Here is a 24,820-nt window from a genome sequence, read left to right on the forward strand (position 1 = left end):
ACAATTCCTGAAACCAGGCAGAGTGGTTCCCAACAAGGATGAGTATGAGGCAAATAGAAACTTAGGTAGAAAATTAACATGGTCCTAGGCACTACACCTGGCTCTGATTCAGCCAAGAGAGCTGGTTTTGTGTCTTAGTTCCTATTCTTATGAAGTTATCTGTTTTCCTGTGATGGTGTCCTAATGCGTTAGGAGGACTTGAGCTTTGTCCTATACCTAAGCCTAGGTACATACCTAACTAGTATGTATATGTCTTTGTGTGTGGCAAGTATGTGTTTGTGTAACTCTATTTTTCTACACATTCTGTTCATTCCTTTCTTAATGTCCCTTCTCCAAGAGAGGAAAGTTGCTAATCTGGTTGGCTAGGGCCCAGGACATTCACTGGCCCCTACATTACTAGTAGGCAGGGTACTGTGCTTTAAATGTCCTTACCTATAAGTGGTATTCAATTTTGATTTTCCTCCCTTCATGTGGTAAGCATATGCCAGCAGGTGCTGTCTTTCTAGAGCAACCCAGACATTTTTCTTTTTTGTGTCTTGAATTGTGTTGAGCTGTTTAGACAAAATTGTCTGTCTGTATTTCTTTTCCCACTCTTCTATGTTCTCAACTGGGTAGTTACATGATGGCAGAGTCTGTTTTCTCTTGAGCCCTTCCATTTTCGATTTTGGGGGAGGAGATGGGAGGCCCATTTAAGCCGTCAGGACTAAGCCACATTCCTCAGCCCAGCTTCTATCAGACCTCAGCACTGGCAGTTATCGAATGCTGGTCTGGCTGTTAATAAAATAGTAATTTCCACACTTTTTTTAAAATTAAGATTTTATTTATTTATTTTTAGAAGTGGGGAAAGGAGTGAGAAAGAACAAAGGGAAAGAAACATCAATCTCAATTGGTTGCCTTTCACATGCCCATGACCAGAGAACTAGTCCTTAGTCAAGATATGTGTCCTAATTGGGAATTGAAGCACTAACCTTCTGGTCCTCCAGTCAGGGCTGACTACTTTTTTTAAATTATAGCTCTCATGGTTGGAAAATGTACAGGCAGAAGAGGTGAGGATAGGGCAGGATCTGAGCTTAATATGAGTCTAATGTCATTCAAACCTCACCTTGCATTCCTAGATAGTGCAGTTCACTGTGGGGGTGAGTACAAACAGAGAGCCTAAAATCTAAAATCAAAGCGCTGTGTGGGAAGACTTTGGCTTTTGAGTGGTATGCAGCAGCTGGCTTCAACTGTGGCAGTTCATCTGAAGCAGATGGTCCTGCTGGCATGGGGCCGTGGCTGGGGTTGGCAAGAAAAAGAGTTCATTTTGGGGTCAGAATCAGGTTTGACTGAGACCAAAGCCTGTGGGGGAAACTTTGTGTGCAAGTCCCCCCATCTGTCATGGATGAAAATGAAACTACCAAGACATGATTTGCTTGGGGGGGGGGAGAGGTGGTCAATGTCTCAAAGGAGAAGGACCAAGAGCCCCTTCCTCAACGGCTTTATTAGATTCATAATACACTGGAATACAGGTAAAGCTCATCAATCAATGTCAGGTGGCAAGGATCAAACAGTAGATAACATTTCGAAGAAATCTGAGGGCTTAATCTGAGGCAGTGTCAGGGAAGGGGGTTGCAGAAACTTTGGGATACATACTCATTTCCTGCTCAAACTCTTATCATATGAATGAAAGCACTGTTAGCAAAGCAGGTTTCACAGGACTTTACGAATTCTTTCTTATGTCTGATCACCCTGGAATCCGCTCTAGTTGGCAGAGGGCTGCACCGTCCTCCCTGTCATAGGTTTATAGTCTTAAGTGGATTAGAGCCAGAAAGTACTTCTCCCAGATGAAAATGGGGACTCAGGCTATGTCAGAATAGCCAGGGAGCGAGGGCCCATCACCCCCTCTTTGCTGCAGCCCCCCAAGTCCTTCCTTGAGGGCCCCCCAAGTGATCATGTCTGGCTTAGGTTGTTCCCCTCTGAGGGGTCGTACCCATCATTAACTAACTGACCAAGCATTGGGGGCCAGAGATGGATGAAGCAGAAGCAGCGCTCCTGCCAGGAAGATAAGCTTTGTCTCCTTAGTGGCTCACAGTCTGAAGGTCGCTCACTCAACCTTATCCATGGGGGGCGGTTACAACTCCTGAAACCAGGCAGAGCAGTTCCCGACAAAAGCCTGAGTGAGCAGGTGTTGGGAACAGGCCTGCCTGGTTTCAGAAGCATTAATTCCCCCATGGCTAAGGCTGAGTAAAAAGACCTTGGGACCCTAAGCCACTAAGGAGACAAAGCTTATCTCTCTGGCAGGGGCGCCACCTCTGCCCCCTTTACTTCACCCTGCCTGGTCCCAAGTGGATGACTGGGTAGCCAATGACTGGTAAGATTCCCCAAAGAAGGGATGACCTAAGACAGGTATGGTTAGGAAGGGGCCCTCAGGGAAGAACTTGGGGGGGCTATAGAAAAAGGGGATGATGTACCCTTGGCCCTAGGCTTTGACATAGCCAGAGTGTTCTTTCTATCTGCAAGAAGTCTCCTAGTCTCTTGGCTGCCTTACTTCCCCTGCCTGCCTGCCTGAAGCCTGAAAGAATGCCAGAGGTGGGTGCAGCTCTGTGCTGGGAAGGGCCGGTTCCCCAGGGTGATCAGACCTGAGAGAGAATATGTAAAATCCTGTGAAACCTACTTTGCTAATAACCTCCTTTAAATGATAAGAGTCTAAGCAGGAAATGAGTTTGTTTCCCCAAAGTTTTATGGTCCTTTAGCTAGCTGACCCTGGCTCAAAATAAGCCCTCATAGTTCTTTGAATGTTATATATTGTTTGATCATTACTGTCTGACAGTGATTGATGAGCTTTATGTATATGCCCTGTATTCCTATGCAAATTAAACCCAATAAAAGCCCATTGAGGAATAGGATCCTTGCTTTTCTCCTTTGAGAGTTCAGCCACCTTTTGTCTCCAAGCAGAGTGTGTCTTGGTAGACCTATTCTCACCAGTGGCAGCCAGGGCAGGCCCTGTAGGTGGAGCGTCACCCCCGCACCCCTTGAGGCAGGAATCTGGTCTTACTAAGGGGAGAGAAGTATTTTCTCAGGGTGAGGAGAGCCTTTTTAGGAGCTCATAGACTTGCAGAGACAGCTTGAGATGTTAGAGCAGAGTGCATAGGGAGAGGGCAAACTCTCTGGGATCAGAGAAAACTAATGTCAGAATGACAGGTCTTCAGTGCCCTGGCTTTGTGAGAATGAGTTTTGTGATTAGGTAGCATGAGCCCATTCTCCTCCTCACCTTGTATCTCTGTTTTTTCAGTAAGGGTAACTTTTGTTCTCTAAGGAAGATCAGGTCCTTTTGCAGCAGGAAACTAGGTGATAGTGAGGGATTACAATTTATTTGGATTTTTATTTTTTGATGTTGGCCTTGGAGTAGTGAAGATTAACTAAGGCCTTGGAAACTAAAAAACTAAGGAAGAGCAAGTTTTGATGAGAAAACCTTGGCAAAGAGTGCTCCTTTCTTTGGACCCCAGGAAAAAAGAAAACAGCAACTGCACAAATTACCAACACCTTGAGTTTCTGTAAGCCTTGGATTTAATTGAATTCAGTTGAATTTAATTGTATACGCTGTAGTCTCCAAATGTTTAGCATGGACTGACCAGCATTCTGGCAGACAGAAACCACAGAAAATTTGTTTTTTTTTCTTGCCTTTTTTTGGGGGGGATGGGGGGGCTATCCTCCTTTTCTCAGACAATACAAATGGTCTTGGTAGGTGACAGCAATGTGGGAACTTTGCTTTGTCTGGGAAATGCCACTGGGGCAGTTATTACATTTGGTTCTAAATTTTTAAACGGATATGGAAATGGCATTGATGTTCCTGTATGTTTTACTGATATGTTGAGGAAGAGAAATTAGACATCTGAGGGTTGAGGATAGGATTAATTTAATTTAGGTGATGCTGAATGAAGAGCACTCATTTTTAAGGGAAGACCACTGAACTGCAGCTGAAGCAGGCAGCCACGCCTCTGTGGTTACCTTCCTGTGGACACTGAGCATAATAAGAGATTGAAGGAGAGAACCGTGGGTCCTAATTTCCTTGAGACTTTTATTTCTTCATATTTGGACTTTAATTTCTTCATGCGAACTTAAAAACAAAAGGTGGGGGTCAGAGGTGTACTAATTTAGATTGCTTAACTCTTTTGTGATGTGAATCTGATTTTTTTCTTTCTCATTGTTTTTAGAGAGAGAGGGACGGGGAGAGAGAGAAGGAGAAAAATATTGATGTGAGAGTGCCAATGACTTAATTTAATTTTAATTTATTACTCATTGGATTAGAGCATCCAGGTCTGCTATTATGTATTTAAGGTAATACTGTAGCTGTGGACAATGCAGGCATGGCGGTACCGGTGGTGAAGATGAGGCATACCTATATGTCCCCTATTTACATTCAACTGCCACAGGAGTAGAGGAACTACCTTGTTTAAATACGGTACAAATCCCTGGTTTATTGGGCGGGAAACTACACAGCTGAACACACAAAACCTGAAAATGTTGAGACCCCCCCCTTATACACCCATACTACTCCTCCACTCCTCCTCAAAACTCCCTCCATTTAATAAATTCAGCTTGATCAGAATCCTTTGTCTTTCCACTTCCTCCTCTCTCTCGGGCCGAGGCATTGATTAAGTCCATGAAAGTTTGTCAATAGATGCATTTCATCATACTGATACAGGGTGCAGCCAGGGGGCCCCCCCAAAAAAAGATTTGGAATGGTGTCCAGAATTCAAAGTGTATAGGAATAATGGAGAGACATATAGGATGTACTCACCTCCCGCCCCCCCCAACCCCCCGCCCCAGGGGGAAGGGATGAATAGAGCCAGGGCCATTGAGAGCTGTTTTGCATGGCAACAGTTTTGCAGCTAACCTCTGGAATGATTATTTAACATATCTATGGACTTTGACTGGTTTCATGGATATGTTAAATAGCTGTGGCCAAGTTTTGAGCCAGGGAGAAGGGAGTGGCTTTGGACTCAGGATGTAACTAGGGGCTGCGCTCTGCAGTGGGAGAGGGCCTGCAAGAGAGCTTGGAAAAGATGGGCTTCCAGGACATGAGGCGATAACTGCCCATGTGAAAGGGAAAACCACGCAGCTTTGCCAGAATGGAGATCCCTGCAGCCAGGTGAAGAAGAAAGCCACATGCTTTTGGTGGAGTGCGAACCCCTGCAGCTTTGGTAGAAGAGGCCCACGCGGCTTTGGGATGCTTCCCTTGGCTACATGGCCTAGAAAGCAAGAGAGACTTTGACTGGAACTGGGTACAAAGAACTCTTGCCAGTGGACCATGAGAGGGTACCACAGTACTTTGGATTAACTAGAGATCCTGCCTGACACAGCTGACAATTCCAACAGCCTGCAACACAGACCTGTGCTCTTTTCCTGATTTACAGTACCCGGAGTTGGGACAGTGGGATAAGGGAGCGCTGTGTGGGTGTGGGTGTATACCCTAAAGGACTTTGATATTTTAGTGGAGGCGTTAGGCCTGAATAGCATTAAATAAACATTTTGTTTCCTTTTCACAAATCTCTGGCATTGAGAGATGTCTTTCCAATTGGCGGCGGACAGAAGAGCCCAGTAGATATTAGTATTCTGTCCTTGGGAGGGGCCCCTGTTGTATAGCAGTTTTTGGCATCCCTAGGTGGGCCAAATATTGTATTGCCCCCCCCCCGCCAGACCTCTTGTTCGGTAACAATATGACATTCAAGTTAATTCAGAACTTATGTTATATAAGCCCCAAAGCCAGTCAGTGGCCTTATATCTTTTGGTGCATAAACTCTTTTAATAAATTCTAGATTTCCATTTGGATCAAATTGTGGACTTTGTTTCAGTTTCTTTGTTGGTTTTTTCTCCCTCTATCCAAATATCTTTTCCATTTTTTTTGGGGGGGGGGTGTCTGTGTGTGTGTTATTACTGGATATACTTCAAGGGTGATGATGGTCCTTGAACCTGCTTATGCTTATAAATTTCTTATCCAGAGAGCATTGAATCAGTATCATCAAGGTTAGGAGCTTTCCCTGTGGCAACACTTGTTTTATGGGGTTTGAGACCATAGGTTGAAGTCAGGTTCAACTTAGCCCCCTCGCTGTGCTAAAGGGTGGTGCCAAGGATGTTTTTTAACATAACCCTGAGGATTAGATCTCAGTTATAACACAGGCATTTAAGAGTCCTGGTGAGCCATTTGTTCTTCTTAGCAGCCAGGAACTCAACACACCGCATAATGGCTGCTTCCCTGACTCTTCTCTTTCTCCTCCTCCCTCCCATCTCATTTCTTCTCTTACAACCTAACTACTGTTCTTTCATGTGTGACACCAATAGACTTGTATGTTGCACAGGATATATAATCATTCCCCTGAGAACTTCATATAGCAGGGACAGTGCTTGTGAGACACAACCAATTTGTTCTAGGGTAAGAGTCTTTCCCCAGAGCCTAGCATCAATCACAGCTCTACTCTAAGACACATAGGTAGGTCTGGGCTGAAACACATGAACGATTCTTTGATACTTGGCATTTAGGGAAAAGAGTATAGTATATTTTGTCTTTCTTCACCTTTACCTTCGGAGTGTACAGAATCACTTGAGGAGCAAAAGGAATGGCAATGAGAAGAAGGAGGGAAGTGCTGGGACTGTGACCCCCCCTCTCCTGTTCACTGATGGCAGGAGAAGCAGCAGCCAGCAGGCTGGTTTCGGAAGTAATACTCTATCTCCTGATTATTCCTTGATTAATAAATCCTCTGGTATTGAAGAGAGAAAGAACTAACAGTTTTTGAGATCATGGCAGTCACTGCACTAAGTATTCTCTCCTTGAAAATATAAGCAGACTGGAGAGCTTTTGTAGAAAAGATTTTAAAAGAATCGCACATCAGCGATCCCTCTGCAGAGGTCTGGTGGCCTGAGTACAGGCCATTGAAGGACAGAACTGCTGGCTTTCTGAGGCTTGTTTCTGGAGTGGGGGAGGTGGGAAGTGGCAGGCGAGGTGCAGGACACTGATGGCAGCAGGGTCGGGTGGCGGGGGCAGCAGTGGCAGCAGTGGCAATGGTATATAGTACAATGGCAGTGAGGGCGGAAGAAGAGGAATGCTTGATACAAGGGGTTTTCCCCAGAAAGCAGAGCCAGAGACTAGGAGTGGGATGAAGGTAGTTTATTTGAGAAGTGATTCTCCAAAGGAGGGGAAAAAGTGTAATGTTTGCTTAAAATGGCAAGAGACTGGAAGTGGGCTGTTCACCACCACTATGGCTGAAATCAGAGGTGGGCTTTGAGAATGCAATGTGGATACACTAGAGGCATTTGCTGTTGTCCACCCCTCACATAGCTCCTGTTCACATGTACTTCACACCAAGACCACCTTATTCCTGAATCCTTAGGAGCTAGCTGGCTTCAATACCTAAGTAAGACTCACTAGTGGGTTAGAAGAACAAGCTTTAGTCTCTACCATTGCAGTGGGTCACAAGACCACGAGGGATTTTTTTTTCCTGTCCTCTACCACTCATTCCAGGTTTTTCTTAGTTAGCACTTGGGTGTAGTTTGCTTGTCTGGCATGGTGATCCAGAAAGACTGTCATCCCTGAGGGGTCTGAACTCTCGTCTTGCTCTTTTCAGGTATGGTTGTTGCAGTGCCTATTTGCTGTGTTGACTGGACGTGGAAGCACCAGAAGATACAGGTGCACATCCCAGATACCAATACACCTCTCCATGCCCCCATTATGTGGCAGCAATCTTAGTACCTCATGGTAATCAGAGTTCACTTCCCTTGCAGCATATTTACTTTTTTTTTGTTATCTGCTGGGCCACAGGCATCAGGATATCGAAGTGATCAGGTCTCTATTTATAGTTTCAGTTTCAGTGCAGTCCTTGCCATGCCTCCTGGTGGAAATAAACCCTTCTGAGAACCAAGACCCAAAATAGACAGCCCAGGATGGTGGGAAGGGAAGCATACATTCTGTACACAGAGTCACTGGGAGTGATGGAGAGATGGGCCAATACCACATCTATCTTTGGTTCTGCACCCATATGATCACCTTTTGGATCACAAACTCTGTACCAGCCATTGGTTGAACTGCATGTACTGCATCCTGGCGCACGGTGCCCCTGTCTTGTGGAGTATTATCCCTGAATTGGTGCCTCAGCTGACCTTTAATAGGATATTCCAACATTCTATTAGTCCAGTTACTTCTGCATGAGTAAAAGCTCACCTAGAACTGTCCCCCAAAGTTGCTGCTGAGATCAGGGGCAGGCTGACCAACTTTTAGTCAGGCATCTACTTTAGGGGAGAAATGTTAGTATTATTTAAAATGACCAGAGATGTTGTGATTTTTGCCTGGGGAAGGGAATTGATCTAGCCTCATGGATCATATATTATTTTCTAGCTTTATTGAGGTATGATTGACAGATAAAAACTCTATATTTAATGAGTATAATATGATGTTTTGATATTTCTAAATGATTGCCACAATCAAGCCAATTAATATATCTATCACCTCACATATTTATCATTTGTGTGTGTGTGTTTAGAACATTTAGGTTCTACTCTTTAGCAAATTTCAAATATGCAATGCATTATCATTAACCGTACTCACCATGCTGTACATTAAATTTAAGGACTTATTCCTCTTATAACTGAAAGTTTGTACACTGACCAACATCTCCTCAATCGCCCCTTCTCCCTGTCTTTTGGACCGTATTTTGCTATTCTAGTCATTAATGATGGTTGCCTTCCCAGCAAACTTTTTGCTTATTGTCCCCTCCCTCAATTTTTTTTCCTCATTTATATATTGATTTTCAAGTTCCATTGTTAATTCACTCACCCTTATATTTCAGGATTCCTGGGAAAATGCATACCTTTTACTTTCAAACAGCCTTACCTTTATTTTTGATTCAGAAGCCATTTCTATATCCTGTTGAGGTAGGAGGTCTTTGAAAAGATGACTCTAGAATGTCACATCTTTTTCACTTTACCTTTACTGTTCTTGAATTTGTTTTAGATTTTCTAATGGTTTAAACCACACTGCATGGTATAGGTTTGTCACTCTGCCTCCAGATGGCAGTGCAGTACCATCAAAGAAGCCCACAGATTTTTCTCTTCTACTGTGCAACTGGTGTTCTTGCTCTGTAAAGATGACCTTCACTTTACCAGTGAGAGTGTCTTCTCCTTTCATTATATCCTCTTTGACCCAATCCCGAAACATCTGTGAACTAATTATATTTGGCATAAAAGTGAAATTTGCAAAACATCAAGGTAACTACAGGGTGCTGGATTGGGTTCAGGGTGCTGCAAAGTCACAGAACCCATTAAACTTGGCATTTTATTTTGTTTTTTAAAAGTGTTTTTTATTGATTATACTATTACAGTTTTTCTAATCCCCCCCTTGTCCTCCCTCCATCCTGTTCCCCCAACCCTGCAGCATTCCCCACTCCTTAGTTCGTGTCCATGGGTTCTACATATAAGTTCTTTGATTCCTCTGTTTCCTATACCATTTTTTAAATCTCTCTCCATCTATTTTATGCCTATTCTGGTTGTTTGCTTAGTTTTTGTTTTCATTGTTTTCTTTTAGGTTCATTTGTTGATAGTTGTGAGCTTGTTGTTATTTTACTGCTCATATTTTTGCTCTTCTTTTGTTAGAATCCCTTTAACATTTCATATAATAAGGGCTTGGTGATGATGAACTCCTTTAACTTGACCTTATCTGAGAAGCACTTTATCTGCCCTTCAACTCTAAATGATAGTTTTTCTGGATAGAGTATTTTTGGATGTAGGTCCTTGCCTTTCATGACTTGGAATACTTCTTTCCAGCCCCTTCTTGCCTGCAAGGTCTCTTTTAAGAAATGAGCTGACAGTCTGGTGGGAACTCCTTTGTTGGTGACTGTCCCCTTATCTCTTGCTGCTTCTAGGATTCTCTCCTTCATTTTAATCTTGGCTAATGTAATGATGATGTGCCTTGATGTGTTCCTCTTTGGGTCCAAGTCCTTTGGGACTCTGAGCTTTCTTGACTTCCCGGAAGTCTATTTCCTTTGCCAGACTGGGGAACTTTTCTTTCATTATTTATTCAAATTAGTTTTCAGTTTCTTGCTGTTGTTCTCCTCCCAGCACCCCTATAATTCAGATATTGGAACTTTTCAACTTGTTCCAGTTCCTAAATCTCTTCATTTTTTTGAATTCTTATTCCTTTTCTTCTGGATGGATGATTATTTCTTTTAAGAAAAAAATTTATTTTAATTGTTGTTCAGGTATAGTTTTCTGTCTTTTACTCCCAGCCCAGATCACCCCCCCCCCCCCCCAGTGCTTCCCACCTCCCTCCCATTTTCACCCCCCTTAGTTTTTGTCCATGTGTCCTTTATACTTGTTCCTGTAAACCCTTCTTCCCCTTTTCTCCTGGATGGATGATTCTTTCTTTCTTTTGTTCCAAATGGTTGCTTTGAGTCCTGGTTTCCTTCCTGTCACTGTTGGTTCTCTGAATATTCTGCTTTATTTCACTTTGGGTATCTTTCATTTGCTCTTTCATTTTGTGACCAAGATCAATCAGTTCTGTGAGCATTTTGATTACCAGGGCTTTGAACTCTCCATCAAATAGGTTGGATATCTCCTCATCACTTAGCTCTCTGCATGAGTTTTGCTCTGTTCTTTCATTTGGGCCCTATTTCTTTGTTTCAGTGAACCTGTTAAGTTGTAACGGGGCGGGGCCTTAGGTACTCACTGGGTAGGGCAACCCTCCTTGCTGTGCTGCGGAGCTGCCTGTCGGGGGAGGGGCCAGAGAGGGAACAATGCAGCTCCCCTGCTTGGCTCTAGGCCCACTTTCCAACGAACCCTTGTGTGAGACTGGGAGTTTCTCCCACCACAGCAACCTCCGCTCTAGTCCACAGTCAACTGTGAGTCTCAGTTTCCTATTCATCCAGCCTCACCACGGCGTGTTCTCTCTGCCTGTCTTACAGGTCTTGTTGTTCTGGTTGATTTTTTCTTTAATTTCTTGGTTATTGGAGTTTCATGCAATCTGATTTTCTGGCGCTTTCAGTTGTTTATTGGTTTTAGATTGGTTGTCATTCTCCTTTTGGTTGTGCAAGGAAGCGAAGGGTTTCTTCTACCTATGGCTTCATTTGGCCAGAACCTAGACTTGGCATTTTAATGATAACAAAAATTAGGATAGCTTACAACATGAAGAATTCCTGGTCATATTGATACATTTATTAGGGTACCTAGTACAGAAATTGAGTGCTGTATAGCACTTCCAATTAGCATCACACATCTCAATATTCACAATTCATAGGTAGCATTTATTGTTATTTCTCAATTAGCACAAATAATTACCATCACCATTTCAATGTTTTGCTATTATGGGTAATTTTATTACAGAGGCAGATTCAAGAAGGTGTTAATCCATTTGCCATCCCTTTCTTCTGTCCTGCTATTTAAACCCCCAGACATGTGCCTGTGACCCTTTGTCTCTGTCAGTGAGTTTGATTCCCTTATGAGCCAGTTAACTTTGCTTCTTTCCATGCCTTTAGCCTGGACCCTTAACACTAGACAGCCTCTTTGAAAATGTATTACCCTGGCCTTGAGGGGGATACAGAGTGGGAAATGTAGTCTCAGTGCAAATCCTTCATTACCGGCAAAGAGTCAAGCCGGTCTCTCCAGCAAGGCTTTACTGCTGTTAGCAGGGTGATGGATGGGCTGAATGCTTGACAGGTTATGGATTGTCACTTGAATCACTGTGCGTTCTTTAGCATTCCCCCGCCGACATTCCAGTTCAGGGATTATTGCCTATGCTTCCATGGTATTTTTCTGGCCTTGAGCCCTTCCTTGCACAGCTTGGTGGCTCTTTGTAATTCACAATTCTTCAGTAACTCCCCACTACCAAATGAACAGGCCAATTTCTCTATCTACCCCTTGTGTTGTAGCCCCAAGACATTGTCGGTTTTCCTCAATACTGTGTTCCCCAGAAACCTGGACTACTCAGTGTTACCTGAAGAAATGGAATGATGTTCAGTCTCTGCCCTTTTGCTCACGCAAATCCTGTCTCTGGAATACACATTCTTCCACCTCCATTTCACTGCTGAGATGTTAGCAATTCTTCAGAACCTGGTTGAAATCTAACCTCTCCCGAGACACAGTCCTCTGTACTCCACACTGGAAACAATGTTCTGTGTCTGTACCATCCATAATGCTTTGTTTTTGCCACTTTTATGGCATTTGTAATGTCTTTTATTACAGTTATGTATTCATATGTCTTCTCTTTCCTGCTGGAGTACAAGGTTTTAAAAGACAGGGATTTTATCATATTCTTCTTTTTATTTTTCTTAATACCAAGGACATAATAGACCAGTGATACACTTTGAGACATAATGCTTATTTTTTTAAAGATTTTATTTCTTTTTAGAGAGAGGGGAAAGAAGAGAGAGAGAGGGAAAGAAACATCAACGTGTGGTTGCTTCTTGCACATCCCCTGCGGGGACCTGGCTCACAACCCAGGCATGTGCCCTAATCAAGAATCAAATTGGCGACCCTTTGCTTCATAGTCCAGAGCTCAATCCACTGAGCCACACCAGCCAGAGCTAGACATAATGCTTATTAATGTGTACATAAAATTCCACTTTTGTAACAGTGTATGTACCTAACTGGTGAAATGGCAGTTTTCCTGTTGTCATGGAATTCTGGCAAACTCTGAGACACTGGACAAAAAGTACCACCACATTTTTAAAAGAGTTGCTAGATTATATGCCAGAACACTTGTGAGATATTGGACCAGCCCAGCCCAGTATCCGTCGTTAGCTGCAGCCTGTTTAAGTAAAGCCTGAACATTTATTGGGAGGTGATAGGGGCGACTTCTCTTGCAAGTCCCCCTGAGTGCTACAGATGAAAGTGAATATGACATGGATGAAAGAGACATGACGTGATCTGCTTAGGGAGGAGAAGTGAGCAGTGGCCAGTCTCTCAGGGGAAAAAGGCCAGCAGCGGCCAGTTTCTCTGAGGAGAAAAAGGCCCCGAGCGCCCTCCTCCAGGGCGTTTTATTGGGTTGTAATACACAGGACTATAGGGCGGCAAGGATCAAACAGTAGATAACATTTCAAAGAAATCTGAGGGCTTACTATGAGTCTGAATCTGTCAGGAACAGAGTTTTAGGGTTTTCTGCTTGAAATCTTAACATATGAATGAAAGCACTCTTGGCAGAGCAGATTTCACAGGTTTATCAGCAAGTCTTTGTGCTTCCAGATTTTTCCCCAGGACACGCTCTAGCAAGGCAAGGAGCTGCACCCCTTCCCAACAGGTATTCAGGCTTAAGGGGATTAGATCCAGGAAGCGCTTCTCCCAGAGAACATGGGGACTCGGCCTTTGTCAAAGCTGAGAGGGCGAGAGTCCATTGCTCTTTCTTGCAGCCCCGCCCCCCAGTCCTTCCATGAAGGCCTCCCAAGTGATCGAGTCTGGCTTAGGTTGCCCGCTGCTGCGAGGGGTCTTACCTGTCATTGACTTCTGACCAAGCTTTGGGGGCAGGGAGAGGAACTGAGGCAGCGTTTGCTACCAGAGACAAGCTTCATCTCCTGTGGCTGGCATTCCAAAGGTCATCCCTCGCCCTTAGCCACAAGGGGTTGAGATGCAATTCCTAAAACCAGGCAGAGTGGTCTACTACAGGGAGGATTCTTTGATGGGAGTTTGTAGTAGATGGGTCTTCGAGTCTTCTCCACAAGCCAAATGGAGAGAGCCATAAAAGCAACCCTTGATGAGGTCAAGGGGCACTTGTATGAAGGGGAGATTGCATTTGCTCCTCTGCTGTATGTCTCTTGAACAGCGCAAGGGTATTGATGTGGTACGGGAGAGATTTAATGGATACCTGGGTCCAGGACTTTAGGGACAAATAGAAGGAAGATTGAAACTGATGACTGCCTCTCACTTCTGACTTTGGGAGGCTACCTGAGATACAGCAGAAATGGGAACAGGTGGGGACAGAGATTTGTGAATTCTGTGAGCCATGTGGACACTGAGGATGGTGTTAATGGTCTTTATAATGTGTCTTGTCCAAGAGGGCTGATTGCTTTGGGGAAGGGCTTCAGTAGAAAGAAACTGTGGGTGAACCTCAAAAGGCAGGTCCTAGGGGAGTGTTTGTATCCTGGAGAACATCGTTAGTGTCTGGATGTTACAGATGGAGGTGCCATGGAGGTGCACAGGTGTCTAAAAAAGGATGAAACTAATGCTCTTTACCCCGTGAGAGAGAACTAGAATTTGACTGGGTAATTGACACAGAGCAACAGCTGAGTAAAAAAGCTTTGTCTTCTCATCCCTCTTGCTAGTCGGACCCAGCCTCCTGTCTGAGCCAGAAGAAGAAGGGAGGAGGTGAAATGAGGAATGTGAAAGAACAAAAGTCTCCTTCCTCTGGCTCCTGCCCCCATAGGTCTCTAATCCTTACATCAGTTCTGAAGTGGGGGAGAGGATAAACTGTTCCTCTGTAGCTGAAAGTGACTTGCAAAGGAGCGGGATCCGCTTGTCCGGAGGAGGAGAAGGGAGAGCTGATGGATACAATCTGAAGGAGGTGGTAAAAAAACAGCTTTCCTGTTTGCACACTACTGGGTTTAACCCATTGAATAAAACAGATACATCTGTCTATATATCTATCCACCTGTTGTGGGATTACATTTACATTTTCCACTTTTGTTACTCTGAATTTTCTAGTTTAAAAAAAATAAATGTGTATTGTATAAAAATATAAATATAATCTCATTGTAATAGACAATTCAAAAAATAAGTTTCAGAAGTATATAAAATTACCCACAATTTACCTATCCACATACAACTGTTGATATTTTTACTTATGGTATATTTTCTATCCATATGGTTATTTTAAAAACATAAATGTAGTAATAGTATTTATGTAATTTTGTGCTTGCTTATTTAATGTAGCACTCACCTATGACTTTAGATATTCTGGAAGACAAATTATGTGGAAAGACATATATGTGGAAGACAAATTGTGGGGGAAATAGAATGCATTTAACCTATCTGTATTGCTGGACATTTGGGATGGGAAGTGTTTCAGGGGTTTGACTAGTGTGAGGAGCCCTGTGCCTTCCAGTCCATCACAGTTCCTGCACCAGGTTGCATCGGCGTTAGCGTCCGGTGTGCCAAAGCCTGAACAGGCCCAAAGAGGTCTGAATTTGGCAGATACATTGTTGAAAAAGCTTTGATTGGTACAGTAGAACAGAAGAGGAAAAGAAGGTGGGTAAAAATATTTCATAAAGCGAACTGTGTTTTTTTTTTTTTTAGATTTTATTTATTTATCTTTAGAGGGGAAGGGAAGGAGAGAGGGAGAGAAACACCAATGTATGGTTGCCTTTCGTGCGTCCCCTGCTGGGAATTGGCTTCCAGGGAACCGCCTTGCAACCCGGGCATGTGCCCTGACTGGGAATCGAACCGCGATTGTCTGGTTCGCAGCCCGCGCTCAATCCACTGAGCTACACCAGCCAGGGCGCAAACTGTTTTTTGATAAGGAAAATTATTTATACTATTGAATAAAGCTGAGTTGGAAATTAATATATTATGGTTGCGTACCAACTTGTAGTTCAAGTAGCACTTTCATAAATAATTTCTCCCTCATTTTTAAAACATTTCAGAGTAACTCCTTATGGTAGAAATGAGGAAGAACTGTTATCTTTCTTTTAGGGTAGAGGCAGAAATATTATGAAATGCAGAAATAATTTGTCATTGCTCAGAGCCACACAGCCAATAAATGACAGCTAGGATTTGAACTCGGGTCTTATGTCTTCCAAATACGAGTGCATTTTTCACAACTTGCTGCCTCAGATGAACACTATAAAAATCACTAGTTCCTCAATATTTTACTAGTTTATCTCCCCAAGAATGACACTACCAGAGAGAGGAATTCTATGTACTTATGAGCACAAACTGGAGACCATGTAATATTTTCCATCCCCAATTTCTAGCTATATTCCTCAATAGTTTAACTATTTTGTGACAGAATGTCATCTAGCAAATCAGAGCTTTTTGTCATTTTATTACTGTTAAACCATTCATAAAAGGAGGTACACAAGATGATTGGTAGTCTTATCCGAAATTTGAAAGTCCTCCCTCTTTCTATTCTCACTGTTTATTTTAGGAAATCAATGGTATATAAAACTAAAATTAGATTTCAAAGATATTTTGAAATTTAGGAGAGATCTATTGGAATGAAGATAGTGACCCTGGTTACTGACATGTAACTCAGAATACTTAAAAATAAACTCCAGGTCTTCTAGTTCCCAGATCAGAGCTGTTTCTATTATGATACGCTGAGATTTTGGGTCAGTGTTGTATATGTGAGGGGCACATCTGTTCCAATCAGGGCAGTGTGGCGATTTCTGGGCTTATACAGTCACCCTCAAACCTAGACAGTATGTATGGCATAAAGACCATTGGGACACCCCTAATGACTTAGAGATAGTGCAGTTTGGTGAAGGATCTCTGGATGGTGAAATCTAGACATCCGGTCTTATTAGCTTCCATGTTGTACCAGTGCCTTTGCTCTTGCTGTTCTCTTTGTCTGGAATGCTCTTCCCCTAGGTATGTCTTGTCCCCTTGTTTCATTTACTTCTCAGGGAAACCACTCTTGACCTCTTTATCAAGTGTGGCACTTCCCCTTTTCTTTCACTTTCTACCCCCATGTTCTAGATTTTTCCTAGTTTTTATCATCATCTACCATTACATTGTTTCTTGTCCTCATGAAAATATGGTAAATGCAAGCTCCACGAGGGCAGGGACTTTGTGTCGAATCAGCCTGATTCTCATTTAGAACAGGGCCTGGTGCGCAGAAACCAATAAACTTATTGAATGAAAAAAAAAAAAACCTTCAGTAGTAGTTGTGTATTTAGAATTGTGTTTCAAAGATGATTAGTTTAAATAATCTTACGTATCATAATAAAACATAATGGTATTTAGATAATAAATATAATGTATGTATAATATTTTTTAAAAATTATTTTTATTTATTTATTTCCAGAGAGAGGGGAGGGGAAGGAGAGAGGGAGAGAAACATCAATGTATGGTTGCCTCTCATGTGTCCCCTACTGGGAACTGGCCCGCAACCCAGGCATGTGCCCTGACTGGGAATCGAACCTCGATCCCTTGCTTCACAGGCCCGTGCTCAATTCACTGAGCCACACCAGCCAGGGCTATAAATATAATGTATGTATAATATTATAGTCTTTCTGCCAAAGATTTTCCCCGTTTAAATGCTTTATTTGAAAGGCTAAATTTGAAACATGATTTAAAAAATCGAATAACTTTATTTTTTAAAAGGAATTGATAAATTTCACTCTTGCAACATGCATTTTTAAAGATTCAAGTATTGTTTAAAAACCCTCATTACTGCTAAAATATTTGCATGTGAGATGAAATAAATGTGCAAGACTGCTTGTTAAGTTACTTGTTATCTGCTGAGGATTGCTTCTCTACTACTGGCTAGCTTCATGCATCTAGGTTTAATGTTGAACCTAATATAAAACTGAATTCAGAGAGATATCCTATTGTTAAAGTCTTAAATCGTTACTTTAGGCCAGGGTTTCCCAATTTGCCTCATCATAGAATTACTGGGAACACTTGTCACAAATAAAGCCCATCCCTTCCCCAGTCAGAATCACTGGGCAGTAAGGTCTAGGAAACTGTATTTTTCACCTAGTGATGCTTTTTATCATTAGGCAATTTTGAGAAATTGCTTAATACCAATGATTCTTATATTAAGTACAACTGGGGAATTTGTAAATGTGTGTTTGTGAATTCTGTCCCCAAGTATTCAGATTTTAGAAGATGTGAGTGGTTTGTTAACTACCCCTGAAAAAACAAGGGCTCAGAAGGGTCAGTGTCAGGAACCTGGCTCAGAACATGGTCATCAGTGATTGATAGCTTATCTAGTTTAGAAATCCTGAAGGGCAGGCAAGTGGTGAAAGGACAGAACAGGAAAGAACCTTAAGCCAGAAATCATGGCATTTTAACTCTCAGAGCTTGAGAGTAAGAGCCTAATTTTAACATGGAGTCCATCTGAACCAAGTTGCAATTTGTATACCCGCTAAGAAAGTGGACACTTGTGGGTCTGGATTTGTGGGAAGAGCAGCAGGATAATTTCAGCTGATTTGGAAATGAACTAACTATAATGGCAAGGAGGTAGTGATACTGCTTGAAGAAAGCAGTTTAGCTGCTTGTGGTTTCTAATAACCTAGATTTCCTTTGTCCCAAAATACCTTACTTTACATATCCTCAAAGAGTGATCTTCAGATAAAGTAGATTTCTGGGCTCTATGTTAGATTTATGGATTAGAAATCTGTAGGAGTGATACCAGGGAATTGCATTATTAAAAAGTCCATAATGACTCTTATACATACTGAAGCATAAAAATCATGACTTTATCAGAGGTTCTGAAACAGAAATATGTCTAGATAGGCATATCTCTAGATAGGTAAAAATGCAAGCCCATTGGGAAGGATAATACATGAAATGGATTATCAGACATTCAGTGAATTGGCTCTCTGGAGGAAAAAGGAGCTGAGATAATAATGTAGGAGTGGAGGAAGAGCAAGTAAATCAAAAGCAAAGGCAAAGAAACTCCTGGCTGGGTCTGAGTTGGTTTTCCATTTATGTGGGGGAGAAGTATTTAGAGGAATCAGAAAATTGGGGCCTTTGCAGATGGGTCAAGTAGCACCTTCAACAGAGAAACATGCTGGTTTGGCTGGCACAAAGCAACAGGGTATTTCTCTTGTAAAATGAAGAGATGTTTTATGGGAGAGTATAAATGTTCTCCTTGAAAACTCCAGTAGGGCTGCACTCCAGTGTTTTCCAGTTTTTTAATCATTGTTATAGTTCTATTACTGATTCCTTTAAAGACCTCTGTCTTTATTTTGCTTTCAGGCTTAAAGGGTGCTTTGGTTCTAGTGAATAGTTCTTTTAAAAGAAATATTCTAGGAGAAAAGAAAGGATTTTGAAATTCAACTCCCATAGTTCATGGATATATTCTGTGGGAATACACAGTGATCCTCTTTTCTACTTCTATCCTTATAAAACAATCATTGGATTTCAATTTGTCCTCTTAAAAGGACCCAACATTTGGAGCAATGGCTTGTCCTTCTCAGTGTAAAGTATTAAATTGGCATTTGGGGTTAAGAATAACACTGTGGTGAGTTTGACATCTAGTGGGCTTGAGTGATCTTCTAGGGACTCATGACTTTTGGGTAACTTGATAAAATTGAATTTATTAACTTGTAAAACAAAGAATTAATTTCTTCTGATTTCACCAAGATGTAGATGTCCTGTGTCAGAACATCTACCTATCGGGTTGAGAAGGACAGTGTATTAGTTATCTATCACTATATAGCAAATTATACCCAAACTTTAGTTTTTTAAGCAGTAAACATGTATTGTTTATTGTGGGTCAGAAACTTAGTAGCAGCTTTAGCTAGGAGATTCTAGCATAGGGTCTTTTATGAGGTTGCAGACTTTATGGGAGCTGGAGGATTTGCATACAAAGTGGTTGGCTCATGTGGCTGGCAAGTTGGACCTGGCTTGTGGTGGTTGGCCTTAATCCCTCCTCTGTGAGAACTCTCGACACTCAAGACTGCTTGAATGTCTTCATGACATGATGATTGGCATTGTGCATGATTGGTAATCCAAGATAGGACAAGGCTGAAGTGGCAATGGCTTTTATTTCTGCAGTTGTTGTCACACAGGCAAGTCATGATTCAATGTGGAAAAAGACTACCTCAGGGCATGGGTATGAGAAGTACCAGGAGGCAATGATTCCTGGGGAATTCTCAAAAAGCTGGCTATTCCAATACCAATATCACAACATCACAAACACCCTATTCATCACATTGTATTTATGTACTTTATACATCTTTAAATTAAAATATAATTAAATTATAATTCATCAGTCTCCATCTTTTAAGTAAAAATATTATTTGCTTTTAGTTTTTCTTGGGAATGGAGATCAGATGAGCAGTTTTTGGTACAAGAAAAAAAATCATAATTTCTCTTTTATTTAAAAGCATTTTAGAACTATATACTATATTTAGGTTTGGTCTAAAGTCTGGTAGTGTGTCTTTGCATCTTGCACTTTTCATTTTGTTCTTTGGCTAGCAGTGAAACTCCATGGATTTAAATATCATAAGGAATATTTTTCAAGATTTCATGCAGAGCAATTTTTAAACCTATTAATACAATTTATGTTTATGCATGTCTTCTCAACTTTTCAAGTAAGAATATTTATGTAGTGTTATTCCCACACTTTCAGAAATGTATTATAGAAATTATTATCATTGAAGAATTTATTGTTTTTCTGACAGTAACATCTTTGCTGCATCACTCTTAGAGAAAATTTTCTTGACAGGAGGATTTGTGTTCTATGTCTAGAAATAGCCATAAAATATATCCATATCTCTGAAAATCTCAAAGGAAGAGTTGCTGTGATAAAACTTTTGACACAAATATCTCACATTTCCAGCTTTGGCAGCAGCTCCACAGTTCTACAGGGAAAAATTGAATATGTACATGCATGTAAGAACAAAATACCTTGAATATGTGAATAGTAACTTCTATTTCAAGAAGAGAAAAGATCTTTATCCTAAATTGTATTTTTTAGCTTTATAAACATTTGTAGTAAAAAGATAACTCTCTCACTGACCATTTACAGGTATCAAAGAACAGTGATCTCTTAATTATTAGTCTATACGCTTGCCAACTCAGACTTCGTAAATGACACAAGGAAAGGTGAGAGAGAGATGGCTTAGGACATGTTGCTGTCAATTTAGGAGAATGCCTCCTTAAGCCAGAAGGTAAATTGTTGGAGGTCCAATTTCTTATGGACGATAGGATGCTTATGAAATATCAGACAAAAAAATGAGTTGGGGAAAAAATATTAAAAAATTTGGATTGCAATTATATCAGTGTGATTCTTTGGGCCATCTAGCTGGTAATCATCACCTGTATAAAAAATTTAATGGGAAGACAGTGGAAAGGAGGGGGGAGTGTTTGATGAGGAAGTGGACCATTCACACCTGGTGGAGTGAGAATGGCAGAGCCACAAGTGGAGACGAATTAAAGTAAAGCAGCGTGGAGGGTGTGGAGTGTGGTGGTCCCTTGAAATGCTGTATGTGAGGCTGGGATATCTTTTGATTGAGCATCGTTTGAGCTTTGTGGTATCAAAGGAGATGCAGTACAAAAAAAAATTTCTGTCCACACTGAATTTGCAGGACAGCTATGGAGATGGACTAGAAGCTGGCAAAGCAGTTACTCTTCAACAAGGCTTCAATCAGACTTCTGGCCAAGATGGAGGTGTAGGTAGACACACTGTGCCTCCTTGCACAACCAAAATAAGAACAAGAACAATTTAGAAAAAAAAACAACAAACCAGAACTGACAGAAAATTGAACTGTATGGAAGTCCAACAACAAAGAATGTGGGGGTGACTTTCCTCTCAAGTTACCCCGTGTGCCATGGATGAGAGTAAACATGACAGAGACATGATGTGATCTGCTTGGGGAGGATAAGTGGCCAGTTTCCCAGAGAAAAAAGGCCGTGAGCAGTGGCCAGTTTCTCAGGGGAAAAAGGACTTGAGCTCCTTCCTCCAAGGGCTTTTATTGGGTTTTAATTCAAAGAAATACAGAGCCAGCAAGGATCAAACAGTAGATAACATTTCAAAGAAATCTGAGGGCTTAGTTTGAGTCAGAATCTGTCAGAAACAGAGTTTTAGGGTTTCCTGCTCAAACCTTTAACATATGAATGAAAGCACTCTTAGCAGAGCAGACTTCACAGGTTTATCAGGAAGTCTCTGTGATGCCAGATTTTTCCCCAGGACATGCTCTAGCAAGGCAAGGAGCTGCACCCCTCCCCAACAGGTATTCAGGCTTAAGGGGATTAGAGCCAGGAAGCGCTTCTCCCAGAGAACATGGGGACTCGGCCTTTGTCAAAGCCGGGGAGCAAGAGTCCATTGCTATTTGTTGCAGCCCCCCACCAAGACCTTCCATGATGGCCTCCCAAGTGGTCGTGTCTGGCCTAGGTTGGCCCTCCTATGAGGGGTCTTACCTGTCATTGACTTCTGACCAAGCTTTGGGGGCAGGGAGAGAAACTGAGGCAGCATTTGCCACCAGAGACAAGCCTTGTCTCCTGCAGCTCGCATTTGGCTTGCATTCCAGAGGTTGTCGCTTACCCTTTGCCACAGAAGGTAGAGAGTTACAATTCCTAGAACCAGGCAGAGTGGTCCACAACAGAAGGAGTTAAAGTAGACATATTCATCCAGATCGGTAGGAGGGGCAGAATCAGGGAGCTAGGATGGAGAGGGCTGGTGCAGCAGGGAGGCTGGCAGACCCTGGGCATGCAAGGTGGCAGCAGGTGGACCCAGCAAGGTGGGGAATTGTGGAGGGGCGAGGAGCATAAGGCAGGTGGATGACTGGGTGGTCCCACTTCTGCATGCAGATAAAGCAGGCAAAACTGGGGAGTGAGACAGACCACACAACCCAAGGTCCTGGCGCAGGGAAATAAAGCCTCAAAACACTGATTGAAAACACTGTGGGGGTTGAGGTGCTGGGAGAAACTCCCAGCCCCACAGAAGAGTTGTTTTGGAGAGACCCACAGGGTCCCAGGATGTACACAAACCCACCCTCCTGGGAATCAGCACCAGAAGGGCCCAATTTACTCATGGGTAGAAGAGGAAATGACTGAAATCTGGCAGAGAGCAGAGCAAGAGCCATTGTTCCCTCTTGGATCCCAACCCCACATACAGAGCCACAACCCAGCGATGGGGGGTTGCCCTGCCCTGGTGAACACCTACAGCTCTGCCCTTCACTATGTAACAGGTGCGACAAGATAATAAAAATGGCCCACATGTAAAAACATATCAAAGCTCCAAAAAAAATACAAGTAAGTGATGAAAAAACAAATCCATCTATCAGATGCATAGTTCAAAGCGCTGATAATCGGGATGCTCACAGAATTGGTTGAATTTGGTTGCAAATTAGATGAAAAAATGAAGACTATACTAAGTGAAATAAGGAAAAATGCACAGGGGACCAATAGTGATGGGAAGAAAACTGGGACTCAAATCAATGGAGTGCATGAGAAGAAAGAAAGAAACAACCAAACAGAAAAGAATGAAGAAACAAGAATTCAAAAAAATGAGGAGAGGCTTGGGAACCTCCAGGACATCTTTAAACGTTCCAAGATCTGAATTATAGGGGTACCAGAAGGGGAAGAGGAAGAGCAACAAGTGGGAAACTTATATGAACAAATAATAAAGGAGAATTTTCCCAATCTGGCAAAGGAAATAGACTTCCAGGAAGTCCAGGAGGCTCAGAGAGTCCCAAAGAAGTTGGACCCAAGGAGTAACACACCAAGGCACATCATAATTACATAACCCAAGATTAAAATGAAGAAGAGAATCCTAGAAGCAGCAAGAGATAAGGGGACAGTCTCCTACAAAGGAGTTCCCATCAGACTGTCAGCTGATTCTCAAAATAAACCTTGCAAGAAAGAAGAGGCTGGAAAGAAGTATTCCAAGTTATGAAAGGCAAGGACCTACATCCAAGATTGCTCTATCCAGCAAAGCTTTCATTTAGAATGGAAGGGCAGATAAAGCACTTCTCAGATAAGGTTAAGTTAAAGGAATTCATCATCACCAAACTCTTATTATATGAAATGTTAAGGGGATGTATCTAAGAAAAAGAAGATTAAAAACATGTACAGTAAAATGACAGCAAACTCACAATTATTAAAAACCAAAGCTAAAACTAAAACAAAAGTAAACTAGAACAGGAACAGAACCACAGAAATGGAGATCACATAGAGGGTTATCAATCGAGGAGTGGGAGGGAGAGAGAAAGGGAAAAGGTACACAGAATAAGTAGCAAAAATAGCAGGTAGAAAATAGACAGGGGGCAGGTAAGAATAGTATGGGAAATGTAGAAGCCAAGAATTTATAAGTATGACACATGGACATGAACTAAAGCAGGGGAATGTGGGTGGGAGAGGGTGTGCAGGGTGGAAGTGAGTGAAGAGGGGAAAATGGTACAACTGTAATAGCATAATCAATAAAATATATTAAAAAACAAAAATAAGGCTTCAATCAAGGTTATAAAGAAGGTGCAGAGTCATTATGAACTATGGACAACTCAGAGGAACTTTGAGTGCTTTCCTCTCCTGGTGTCACCTTCATGATAATAGTTCAGCTTTGATCAGTGAAATAAATAATCCTCTGGATGCACTTGACCAGTGCAAAGAGCATGTGCTCAAACATCTGAAATCAATCACCCCACAGCCCCATGTTGTCCATTTATTGGACTCCATTCAGGATATGGACCTTTGTCATGTAGTTCCAGCTGAGAAAAAGATTGATGGAGCTAAAGATAAAAGACTCTGTGAAAATAATGCTGAGTTAAACAAAAACTGTAGCAAGAGACTTAGCAGGGTAGATTGTTCATCTTCACAATGTTGTGGAATACAGCAACATGCACATTTTGAAAACTGAAGCCTCACTTGGATTTTAGAACAGACAGCTAGTTTAGTAAAACAGCTGGGAGTATCAATAGACATATTACAGTACATCAAGCACTTTGAAAATTATCCTCTTTTGTAATGAAAATAAGGTTCAGAACATTCCTTAGAGCATTTTGTTAACAAGTTTACCAAAATTTGTACTGGTTTCTACACTGAACACTTCACTATCCTTCATGGAAATTTGAAGAATCTTCAGAAAAAAAATTAAATGGAATATTTCCATGTGAGTCAATATATGGGATTGAGATATATATATGATTTAGAAAGAGTTTGAGAGAAAATTGAAGGTTATTTGACAACTGAGCATGAT

The 24,820-nt window shown here is 41.9% G+C and overlaps 1 pseudogene; it reads left to right on the forward strand.

Annotated features, from left to right (window-relative positions):
- Nucleotides 1–1,207: 1,207 nt before the first annotated feature.
- On the forward strand, nt 1,208–24,589 carry LOC128626107 (protein YAE1 homolog; annotated as a pseudogene).
- The last annotated feature ends 231 nt before the right edge of the window (nt 24,590–24,820 follow it).

The sequence above is a fragment of the Artibeus jamaicensis genome, unplaced genomic scaffold (genome assembly GCF_021234435.1).
Source record: "Artibeus jamaicensis isolate MK-2021 breed Jamaican fruit bat unplaced genomic scaffold, CSHL_Jam_final scaffold_286, whole genome shotgun sequence".
Classification (NCBI taxonomy): Eukaryota; Metazoa; Chordata; class Mammalia; order Chiroptera; family Phyllostomidae; genus Artibeus; species Artibeus jamaicensis.